Raw genomic sequence first — 12,500 nt, 5'->3', positions numbered from 1 at the left:
CAGGACCAGAACATCCAGCTGGTCCTGGGGCTGAGTTCACTAACCTGTTCTACTAACAGCCTGAAGCCTCAGGACCAGAACATCCAGCTGGTCCTGGGGCTGAGTTCACTAACCTGTTCTACTAACAGCCTGAAGCCTCAGGACCAGAACATCCAGCTGGTCCTGGGGCTGAGTTCACTAACCTGTTCTACTAACAGCCTGAAGCCTCAGTCCCCTCATCCAGCTGGTCCTGGGGCTGAGTTCACTAACCTGTTCTACTAACAGCCTGAAGCCTCAGGACCAGAACATCCAGCTGGTCCTGGGGCTGAGTTCACTAACCTGTTCTACTAATAGCCTGAAGCCTCAGGACCAGAACATCCAGCTGGTCCTGGGGCTGAGTTCACTAACCTGTTCTACTAACAGCCTGAAGCCTCAGGACCAGAACATCCAATCAATCAGAATAAAACAAATTACAACAGTCAAAACAAAACTACATTTCTCCTTGGGAAACACAAGCACAAAGCACAATGCAGTGCTATCTGGCTCCCTGTAGAGGAAAGGCTGTGCAACCACTGCCCCACAGCAGAACCTGAGACAGAGCTGCACTTCCTGACAAAATGTCAAAAATATAAAACAATTAGAGAGTTTTATTTCCCCCAAATTTGAAAACCTTTTTCAAGGTTTCAAATACCTCTCTGATAAGAGTAGGCTGCCCATCCTGTTGGGGGAGGATGCAGAGAGCTGTGGGTTGGCAGCGTACTACATTGCTGCCTGCCATAAGATGAGGGACGGTGTCTGACAGACCAATCAACCTGCACATGTACTCTACTGTATACTTATTGGTATTGTTCAATGTATGGTTATTTTGACCCTTGGTTATTGTTGTTAATGTTGACAAGTTGATCATTTTTATTTTTATTATGTTAATATTGTAAATCTCCAAAGTAAGCTTTGGCAATATGTACATTCTTACGTCATGCCAATGAAGCAAATTGAATTGAATTGAAATGGAAAAGTTGAGAGAGCGAGAGGAAAGAAAAGACAGACAAGGAAGAAGAGAAAGAGGCAAAAACAGAGACGAAGAGAGAAATAATAATAGCACAAGAGAGAAATAAAAAGGAGAGAGAGAGAGAGAAAGAGAGAGACAGAGAGACAGCGAGACAGAGAGAGACAGAGAGAGAGAGACAGAGAGAAAGAGAGAGACAGCGAGACAGAGAGAGACAGAGAGAGAGAGAGAGACAGAGAGAAAGAGAGAGACAGAGAGAAAGAGAGAGACAGAGCGAGACAGAGAGAGACAGAGACAGAGAGAGAGAGACAGAGAGAGACAGCGAGACAGAGACAGAGAGAGAGACAGAGCGAGACAGAGAGAGACAGAGAGAGAGACAGAGAGAGAGAGACAGCGAGACAGAGAGAGACCGCAGAACAGAGGAGAGTGTGAAGGTTAAAAGAGCGATGGAGCTGATTGGTTTATGGGGAGAGTCCAAGTCCTGCCGCATCCTCTCCTCTCCTGCTGCTTCATTGCCCACACAGACGCTCAGCGGTCGTGTGTATCAGTGTGTGTGTGTGTGTGTCAGTGTGTGTATGTATCAGTGTATGTGTGTGAGTGTGTGGCACACCGTTAGGAAAGGTCAGAGAGGAAGCAGTCGGTAACAGCGGTGCAATTGAGCCCCTTAGAGACCATCAGCCTTCCCCGACGCTGGACCACAGGGAGAGACAGAGAGAGAGAGTCTGCTATCCCCTCCACTCACCTCTTATCAGGAGCAATTCACCCTGCTGGCCTCTCCAACACACAGCAATCATATTGCACAGATACTGTACCCACCGGCTGGTCTTGAAATACTATAAAGCCATACTCTGTTGTTACAAAACCAAAGACGGTCATCATTTTTAAGAGTCGAGACTGAGAATGTCACAGGTTGAGACAAGTCTGACACACAATACCCAGACACTGACGTGTGGTTGAAAGCTGGAGGCAGTCAGTCTGAACATACATGTGGGAGTCAGTCACTCTGCTGCAGCCAGCCAGCCAGTGACATCTTCATCTCCTTTTCAGAGCCATTACTACCTCTCTGAGTGGTGATTACAGACGGTCATAATTGAGCCATCAGGAGAAGGCACTGATGAGAGGGGGGAACCAGGGGGCTGGCTGGGCCTCTGAGGGGAGATGGGAGATGGGAGGCAAGGGACCCGCGCAGGCAGATGCGTGACAGCGCTCCCTCGTCCTATCGGTGCGTTAGCTCTCAGTAGTAGCGTGTCGTGGCTGGCGGCAGAGCAGTGACATTCACACATGACGGCCTGTCTGTCTCTGAATGGGGCTGATGATGACAATGAGGTCATATCAATACACACAGGAAACAGAACACAGGTACCTCTCACCTGGACCCACACTACTCAATGTGCTGGAAAGCATTAGGAGGGGGGTGAGAGAGGAGAGACAAGGGAGTAGAGAGAGAGGAAATGGGGAGAGAACAGGGGAAAAGAATAGAGAATAGAAATAATTAAGACTAAATAGACAGGAAGGAGGGAATTCAAAAGAGAGAGAAAATTACACAGAGAGAGAAACAGACATAGAGAGAGACAGACAGAGACAGAGAGACAGAGAGACAGACAGACAAAGAGGCAAACAGAGAGAGCGAGACAGCAAGAAAGACAGACAGAGAGAGAGAAAGAGAGAGAGCAAGAGACAGAGAGAGAGAGCGAGAGAGAGACAGCGAGAGAAACAGACAGAGAGATAGAGAGCAAGAGAGAGAGAGAGACTAACCTCCTGCCCAATGTATGACCATATTAGAGAGACATATTTCCCTCAGATTACACAGATCCACAAAGAATTCGAAAACAAATCCAATTTTGAAAAACTCCCATATCTACTGGGTGAAATTCCACAGTGTGCCATCACAGCAGCAAGATTTGTGACCTGTTGCCACGAGAAAAGGGCAACCAGTGAAGAACAAACACCATTGTAAATACAACCCATATTTATGCTTATTTATTTTATCTTGTGTCCTTTAGCCATTTGTACATTGTTAGAACACTGTATATATATATATAATATGACATTTGTAATGTCTTTACTGTTTTGAAACTTCAGTATGTGTAATGTTTACTGTTAATTTTTGTGGTTTTTCACTTTATATATTCACTTTGTATATGTTGTCTACCTCACTTGCTTTGGCAATGTTAACACATGTTTCCCATGCCAATAAAGCCCTTGAATTGAATTGAATTGAGAGAGACCGAGAGAGAGACCGAGAGAGAGACAGAGAGACAGAGCTGCATTTCCTATTACACTGTGAGAAATTCTCAGACCTAAGAGAATATTCCTTTCCCAAAATTATAATTCAAAACATTTTTACTATAAAATATGAAGAAAAAATCTAATATTTATTGGGCGCAGCCAAAATGTGCAGTTTTGGCAGACAAATATGTGTCCTCCTGCCACAACCTGAGGGACAGCCAGTGAAAAGTGCAATGTAATGTCGATAATATTTCCCATCTTGTTTTGTTTTGTCTTTCTTTCATACCATGTCATGTGTCTACTCAGTCACAGTTGTAGTTGATGTTAATGGTAATCCCATGTCCACTACTACTATTATTATTGCTGTTGGTCCCACCATTTATTTATAAATAAATATATATATATATATACAGTGGGGCAAAAAAGTATTTAGTCAGCCACCAATTGTGCAAGTTCTACCACTTAAAAAGATGACAGAGGCCTGTAATTTTCATCATAGGTACACTTCAACTATGACAGACAAAATGAGAAAAAAAATCCAGAAAAACAGTATGTAGGATTTTTTATGAATTTATTTGCAAATGATGGTGGAAAATAAGTATTTGGTCAATAACAAAAGTTTCTCAATACTTTGTTATATACCCTTTGTTGGCAATGACAGAGGTCAAACGTTTTCTGTAAGTCTTCACAAGGTTTTCACACACTGTTGCTGGTATTTTGGCCCATTCCTCCATGCAGATCTCCTCTAGAGCAGTGATGTTTTGGGGCTGTTGCTGGGCAACACAGACTTTCAACTCCCTCCAAAGATTTTCTATGGGGTTGAGATCTGGAGACTGGCTAGGCCACTCCAGGACCTTGAAATGCTTCTTACGAAGCCACTCCTTCGTTGGCCGGGCAGTGTGTTTGGGATCATTGTCATGCTGAAAGACCCAGCCACGTTTCATCTTCAATGCCCTTGCTGATGGAAGGTTTTCACTCAAAATCTCACGATACATGGCCCCATTTATTTTTTCCTTTACACAGATCAGTCGTCCTGGTCCCTTTGCAGAAAACCAGCCCCAAAGCATGATGTTTCCACCCCCATGCTTCCCAGTAGGTATGGTGTTCTTTGGATGCAACTCAGCATTCTTTGTCCTCCAAACACGACGAGTTGAGTTTTTACCAAAAAGTTATATTTTGGTTTCATCTGACCATATGACATTCTCCCAATCTTCTTCTGGATCATCCAAATGCTCTCTAGCAAACTTCAGACGGGCCTGGACATGTACTGGCTTAAGCAGGGGGACACGTCTGGCACTGCAGGATTTGAGTCCCTGGCGGCATAGTGTGTTACTGATGGTAGACTTTGTTACTTTGGTCCCTGCTCTCTGCAGGTCATTCACTAGGTCCTCCCGTGTGGTTCTGGGATTTTTGCACACCGTTCTTGTGATCATTTTGACCCCACGGGGTGAGAGCTTGCGTGGAGCCCCAGACCGAGGGAGATTATCAGTGGTCTTGTATGTCTTCCATTTCCTAATAATTGCTCCCACGCTCCTTACCTATTGTAGATTCAGTCTTCAATTTTGTTTCTGGTGTCCTTTGACAGCTCTTTGGTCTTGGCCATAGTGTGACTGTTTGAGGTTGTGGACAGGTGTCTTTTATACTGATAACAAGTTCAAACAGGTGCCATTAATACAGGTAACGAGTGGAGGATAGAGGAGCCTCTTAAAGAAGAAGTTACAGGTCTGTGAGAGCCAGAAATCTTGCTTGTTTGTAGGTGACCAAATACTTATTTTCCACCATAATTGGCAAAAAAATTCATAGAAAATCCTACAATGTGATTTTCTGGATGTTTTTTTCTCATTTTGTCTGTCATAGTTGAAGTGTACCTATGATGAAAATTACAGGCCTCTCTCATCTTTTTAAGTGAGAGAACTTTGGTGGCTGACTAAATACTTTTTTGCCCCACTGTATATATATATATTTTTTTTTTTACATTATTATTATTATTTTATATATATGTATACTTGAACTTGCCAAACTTGCCATGTCAATAAAGTCAATTGAATTGAACTGTGAGTGAGAGAGAGCAAGAGACAGAGAGAGACAGAGAGAGACAAAGAGAGAGTGTGTAGTGTAGAGGTCAGTGAGGTTTGTACCTTCAGTCTGAGCAGCTCCTCCAGGTCATGAATCCTCTTTTCCACTCCTCTTCCTGACTCCACGCTGCTCGCCGGGGACAACGACCTGGACAGCTGCACCGGTGCACTCTGGGGGATGTAGTCATTCAATCAGAGAGAGAGAGAGGCAGGGGGTTCGGCTACGCGCTTCAGCAGGCTTTAGCATCACATTACAGAGACAACTAGTGCTCAATTAACAGCTGCACAACGGCTGTGTGAATACCAATAACACATTATATATGTTCATTTAACTTTTCCCTTACGTGAAGACATACAGATACACACACACAAGCAAGTAAGAACACACCTGCTGAACACACACACACACACACACACACACATATCATCTCTCCTCTCACACCCACATACCAAGACAAAAAAATACAAAAAACCAATCAGGGTACCAGAGGAATAAGGAAGCATCCCTCCACACACTGCACCACACGGAGCTCCAAAGGTTTCTCTCGCCACTGGCTAATGAGTATGTTCATTTACATGTACACTGTTTCTTTGACTGTAATGACGTCCCATTAGGGGACACTAAAGGGCTATAGATTCCAGGCTGCGCCGGGCTTCATTACCAAAAGGTGGGCAGTGGGGCCCCTTTAATTGCTCTATGAGGACCCCGAGGTTACACTTGATAGGACAACTGGCTGGGAGAAACTGCTGGGGGGAGAAAAAAGAAAGCTGCTCTCTTGCTCCTCCTTGAGAACAAGAAGCACTCTCCGGTCCTGCTGTGTGTGTGTGTGTGTGTGTGTGTGTGTGTGTGTGTGTGTGTGTGTGTGTGTGTGTGTGTGTGTGTGTGTGTGTGTGTGTGTGTGTGTGTGTCTTTTCTTTAAAAATAAGTAAAGAAGCTATGGGAACAATATGCTGTTGGAATATGGAAACAGGAAGATGAGGATAGGAGCCCCTGTGGTGGGAGTGTTGAGCGGAACAGATGGCGGCTAAAATATGCAATGTGACTAAATGCGCCGATGCTTCTTTAGTCTGGAGATTCGGCGGTAGCAAGAGTTTATAGGGAGGACGGAGGGATGGCATGTCGGCTGACCCAAAAAGGACAAAGTGACATTGAAGGGCAACCAGAGGCCTTGTGCAAACTAGATCTATTAAAGCTTTACAACGGTTCTCATTTTAACCTCACTGAGTTTACCAAACATTGGAAACACCTTCCTAATAGTGAGTTGCACCCCCTTTGCCCTCAGAACAGACTCAATTCGTCAGGGCATGTATTCTACAAGGTGTCCAAAGCTGTTCCACAGGGATGCTGGCCCGTGTTGACTCCAATGCTTCCCACAGTTGTGTCAAGTTGGCTGGATGTCCTTTGTGTGGTGGACCATTCTGGATACACAAGGGAAACTGTTGAACGTGAAAAACTCAGCAGCGTTGCAATTCTTGAAACAAACTGGTGTGCCTGCCACCTACTACCATACCCCGTTCAAAGGTGCTTAAATATTTTGTCTTGCCCATTCACTCACTGAATGGCACACATACACAATCCATGTCTCAGTTGTCTCAAGGCTTAAAAATCCTTCTTTAACCTGTCTCCTCCCCTTCATCTACACTGATTGAAGTGGATTTAACAAGTGAGGGACAAATAAGGGTTCATAGCTTTCACCTGGATTCACCTGGTCAGTCTATGTCATGGAAAGAGCAGGTGTTCTTAATGTTTTGTACACTCAGTGTGTACTGCTGTGACAAATACTTTCCTCCTGGGTGTCAACGATCTTCAATTCATATTTTTTTTTTTTAAATGTACACTCCAAAAACAAACTTATACTAACAACAACTTACAGACACCTACAAACAATGAGTACATCTCATCTGGCCAGACCCGCATGCTCACACCCCCATCCTTAGACGATTGCAATACAGTCCTCTTTCTCTATGATTTGCTTGACCTTCACTTGAACTCTGTTGAACTCTGCATCCAGCAAATGAGTAGATAAAGCATGTCTGGTTGGAGAGGTGTATGCTGGGTTAAGAACATTCAGAAATCTCTTCCAATACACATTACCTGTGAACATCAGCGGTGAAACAGTTGCATACACAGCTTGATTAAGACATTCATCAGCATTTCTCTGACTTTGTTCCTCCATTGAGTCAAAAACACTTCTGATTCCAGGAGGACCATGAGCTGTTGCTATCAGTAAGGTGTCTGATTCATCATTTCCACCTCGAATAGAAGTAGAGGGACTTTTGTCAGAGGTTGCGGCGGCAGGGTAGCCTAGTGGTTAGAGCGTTGGACTAGTAACCGAAAGGTTGCAAGTTCTAATCCCCGAGCTGACAAGGTACAAATCTGTCGTTCTGCCCCTGAACAGGCAGTTAACCCACTATTCTTAGGCCGTCATTGAAAATAAGAATTTGTTCTTAACTGACTTGCCTAGTAAAATAAAGGTACTTTTTTTTTTTAAGTTGCTTGTTGTGAGCACTGAGGGAACTTTATGCACTTGGCCAGATGATTATGCATCTTTGTTGCATTCTTCACATATGATTTGGCACATTATTTGCAAATGTACACAGCTTTTACTTCTACATTAGCTGCAGTGAAATATCTCCACACATAAGATAGTCCCCGTGGCATTTTCCTGTAAAGATTCGAAAAAAATGAGTAAAAAAAAAAAAGTTAAGCAGTTAGATGAAACAACTCCTTTGTAAGATAAATGTTTTTAAATTAAACATGTATGGGAACAGGTGAATTAACACTCCTCAGTTAGCAGGCTCAAGCAAGCTAAAACCCACATGGTAGCAAAAACTAACCAGCAGAAATTGTTAACAAGTTAGAACTGATTTAAACAAACTTTGCTGTAAACAACTATTTACTCATTTACAAAAACGTTATGTATGTCATATAAATATATTCACCCCACCCAGTATTGTAATCAAAACTCACCAGAAAGTATGTAGTCCTTGGCTCAGACAGTGTAGTAGTGTGGACTCAAATGCATCTCATTAGTGTGCAAGATCTTGAGAATCAGCTGCACATGTGATGGAAGAATGCACTGTGCATGCAGAGGGTTGCAACTCCATTGAATTGGGGATAGTTTAACCAAAATATGCCACAAGACCTAGAATTGACGTGTGTATCCCACAAAAAAAAGTTCACTGTTATAAGCTAACTTTTTTGATGAATTTATGCAAAATTCCCAGGCTCAACTTCCCATGGAAAATTTCCCGGAAAGCTTCACACACACCCCCATCCCTAGAGCCAGCGTGCTCACACACACCCCCATCCCTAGAGCCAGCGTGCTCACACACACCCCCATCCCTAGAACCAGCGTGCTCACACACACCCCCATCCCTAGAGCCAGCGTGCTCACACACACCCCCATCCCTAGAGCCAGCGTGCTCACTGTGTTTAGACTCTGTGTTTAGACACTGTGTTAGACTCTGTGTTTAGACGCTGTGTTTAGGCGCTGTGTTTAGACGCTGTGTTTAGACCCTGTGTTTAGACCCTGTGTTTAGACTCTGTGTTTAGACTCTGTGTTTAGACGCTGTGTTTAGACGCTGTGTTTAGACTGTGCCGCAGGCTATTGTTGACCGGAGTGACCCTGGTGCCACAGTGCTCTCCACCAGCAGTCCTGACTGTGGACACACAAGGCAGGTGTCAGCCCTTCTGCCATCTCTGTTCCAGCTCTGTCTTAATTACCTCTATGGTTAGTCATTAGTAGATGGATCTGCATATTACTGACGTTTTGGCTTGGCTGGCATCGCTCTGTGTGTGTGTGTGTGTGTAGGGAGGTATAGAGTGTGTGTGTGTGTGTAGGGGGGTATAATGTGTGTGTAGGGGGTATAGAGTGTGTGTAGGGGGGTATAGTGTGTGTAGGGGGGTATAGTGTGTGTGTAGGGGGTATAGAGTGTGTGTAGGGGGTATAGAGTGTGTGTAGGGGGTATAGTGTGTGTGTAGGGGGTATAGTGTATGTGTAGGGGGGTATAGTGTGTGTGTGTAGAGGTGTATAGTGTGTGTGTAGGGGGGTATAGTGTGTGTGTAGGGGGGTATAGAGTGTGTGTAGGGGGGTATAGAGTGTGTGTAGGGGGTATAGTGTGTGTGTAGGGGGGTATAGTGTGTGTGTAGGGGGGTATAGTGTGTGTGTAGGGGGTATAGTGTGTGTAGGGGGTATAGTGTGTGTAGGTGTAGGGGGGTCTAGTGTGTGTGTAGGTGGGGGGGTATAGAGTGGGTGTTATAGGGGGGTAATAGGTGTGTGGTGTAGGGGGTATAGTGTGTGTGTAGGGGGGTATAGTGTGTGTGGTAGGGAGGAATAGAGTGTGTGTAGGGGGGTATAGAGTGTTTGTAGGGGGGTATAGTGTGTGTGTGTGTGTAGGGGGGTATAGTGTATGTGTAGGGGGGTATAGAGTGTGTGTAGGGGGGTATAGAGTGTGTATAGGGGGGGTATAGAGTGTGTGTAGGAGGTATAGAGTGTGTGTAGGGGGGTAATAGAAGTGTGTATAGGGGGTATATGAGTGTGGTATAGGGGGGGTATAAGAAGTGTGTGTAGGGGAGTATAGAGTGTAGTAGTAGGGGGGTATAGAGTGTGTGTAGGGGGTATACGAGTGTGTGTAGGGGGGTATAGAGCTGTGTATAGGGGTATAGAGTGTGTGTAGGAGGTATAGAGTGGTGGTGTAGAGGTATCAGAGTGTGTGTAGGGGGGTATAGAGTGTGGTGTATGGGGGGGTAATAGAGTGTGTATAGGGGGGGTTTAGGTGTGTGTAGGAGGTATATGAGTGTGTGTAGGAGGTATAGAGTGTGTGTAGGGGTATAGAGTGTGTAGGGGTATAGAGTGTGTATTAGGGTATAGAGTGTGGTGTAGGGGGGTATAGAGTGTGTATAGGGGGTATAGAGTGTGTGTAGGGGTGGGTATAGAGTGTGTATAGGGGGTATAGAGTGTTGGTGTAGGGGGTAATAGAGGTGTGTAGGAGGGTATAGAGTGTGTGTAGGAGGTAATAGAGTGGGATAGGAGGTAATAGAGTGTGTGTAGGGGGGGTATAGAGTGTGTATAGGGGGTATAGAGTGTGTGTTAGGGGGGTATAGAGTGTGTGTAGGGGGGTATAGAGTGTGTGTAGGGGGGTATAGAGTGTGTGTAGGGGGTATAGAGTGTGTGTAGGGGGGGTATAGAGTGTTGTATATGTGTGTGTATAGAGTGTGTGTAGGGGGGTATAGAGTGTGTGTAGGGGGTAAGAGAGTGTGTGTAGGGGGTATAGAGTGTGTATAGGGGGTATAGAGTGTGTGTAGGGGGGTATAGAGTGTGTATAGGGGGTATAGAGTGTGTGTAGGGGGTATATAGTGTGTGTAGGGGGGATATAGAGTGTGTGTAGGGGGTATAGAGTGGTGTAGGTGTAGGGGGGTATAGAGTGGTGTGTAGGGGGGTATAGAGTGTGTTGTAGGGGGGTATAGAGTGTGTGTAGGGGTATAGAGTGTGTGTAGGGGGTATAGAGTGTGTATAGGGGGTATAGAGTGTGTGTAGGAGGTATAGAGTGTGTGTAGGAGGTATAGAGTGTGTGTAGGGGGGTATAGAGTGTGTGTAGGAGGTATAGAGTGTGTGTAGGAGGTATAGAGTGTGTGTGGGGGTATAGAGTGTGTGTAGGGGGTATAGAGTGTGTGTAGGGGGGTATAGAGTGTGTATAGGGGGTATAGAGTGTGTGTAGGGGGGTATAGAGTGTGTATAGGGGGTATAGAGTGTGTGTAGGGGGTATAGAGTGTGTGTAGGGGGGTATAGAGTGTGTATAGGGGGTATAGAGTGTGTGTAGGGGGGTATAGAGTGTGTGTAGGGGGGTATAGAGTGTGTATAGGGGGTATAGAGTGTGTGTAGGGGGGTATAGAGTGTGTGTAGGGGGTATAGAGTGTGTGTAGGGGGGTATAGAGTGTGTATAGGGGTATAGAGTGTGTGTAGGGGGGGGTATAGAGTGTGTGTAGGGGGGTATAGAGTGTGTGTAGGGGGTATGAGTGTGTGTAGGGGGTATAGAGTGTGTGTATGGGGGTATAGAGTGTGTGTAGGGGGGTATAGAGTGTGTATAGGGGTATAGAGTGTGTGTAGGGGGTATAGAGTGTGTATGGGGGTATAGAGTGTGTGTAGGGGGTATAGAGTGTGTATAGGGGGTATAGAGTGTGTGTAGGGGGGTATAGAGTGTGTGTAGGGGGGTATAGAGTGTGTGTAGGGGGGGTATAGAGTGTGTATAGGGGGTATAGAGTGGTGTGTAGGTATAGAGTGTGTGTAGGGGGGTATAGAGTGTGTATAGGGGGGTATAAGAGTGTGTGTAGGGGGGGTATAGAGTGTGTATAGGGGGTATAGAGTGTGTGTAGGGGGTATAGAGTGTGTATAGGGGGTATAGAGTGTGTGTAGGGGGTATAGAGTGTGTGTAGGGGGTATAGAGTGTGTATAGGGGGTATAGAGTGGTGTGTAGGGGGGATAGAGTGTGTGTGTAGGGGTATAGAGTGTGTGTAGGGGGGTATAGAGTGTGTATAGGGGGTATAGAGTGTGTGTAGGGGGTATAGAGTGTGTATAGGGGGTATAGAGTGTGTGTAGGGGGTATAGAGTGTGTGTTAGGGGGTATTAGTGTGGTATAGGGGGGTATAGAGTGTGTGTAGGGGGTATAGAGTGTGTAGAGGGGGTATAGAGTGTGTATAGGGGGTATAGAGTGTGTGTAGGGGGGGTATAGAGTGTGTATAGGGGGGGTATAGAGTGTGTGTAGGGGGTATTGAGTGTGTCTAGGGGGGTGATATATAGTGTGTGTATAGGGGGTATAGAGTGTGTATAGGGGTATAGAGTGTGTGTAGGGGGGGTATAGAGTGGTGTGTAGGGGGTATAGAGTGTGTATAGGGGGTATAGAGTGTGTGTAGGGGGTATAGAGTGTGTGTAGGGGTATAGAGTGTGTATAGGGGGGTATAAGAGTGTGTTAGGGGGTATAGAGTGTGTGTAGGGGGTAGAGTGTGTGTAGGGGGGGTATAGAGTGTGTATAGGGGTATAGTGTGTGTAGGGGGTATAGAGTGTGTATAGGGGGTATAGAGTGTGTGTAGGGGGTATAGAGTTGTGTATAGGGGGTATAGAGTGTGTGTAGGGGGTATAGAGTGTGTGTAGGGGGTATAGAGTGTGTATAGGGGGTTATAGAGTGTGTGTAGGGGGGTATAGAGTGTGTAT

General features: G+C 45.4%; 1 protein-coding gene across 1 annotated transcript in view; it reads right to left on the bottom strand.

The window, feature by feature from the left end:
• cntln (centlein, centrosomal protein) overlaps positions 1 to 5,460 on the bottom strand; it is a gene marked incomplete at its 5' end in the record, with an annotated part of 88,742 nt that extends 83,282 nt beyond the window's left edge. The window contains 1 exon segment of the mRNA XM_031828251.1: positions 5,353 to 5,460.
• Positions 5,461 to 12,500: the final 7,040 nt, after the last annotated feature.

This window comes from Oncorhynchus kisutch, linkage group LG7, assembly GCF_002021735.2.
Source record: "Oncorhynchus kisutch isolate 150728-3 linkage group LG7, Okis_V2, whole genome shotgun sequence".
NCBI lineage: Eukaryota > Metazoa > Chordata > Actinopteri > Salmoniformes > Salmonidae > Oncorhynchus > Oncorhynchus kisutch.
This window is presented reverse-complemented; position numbering and strand designations above follow the sequence as displayed.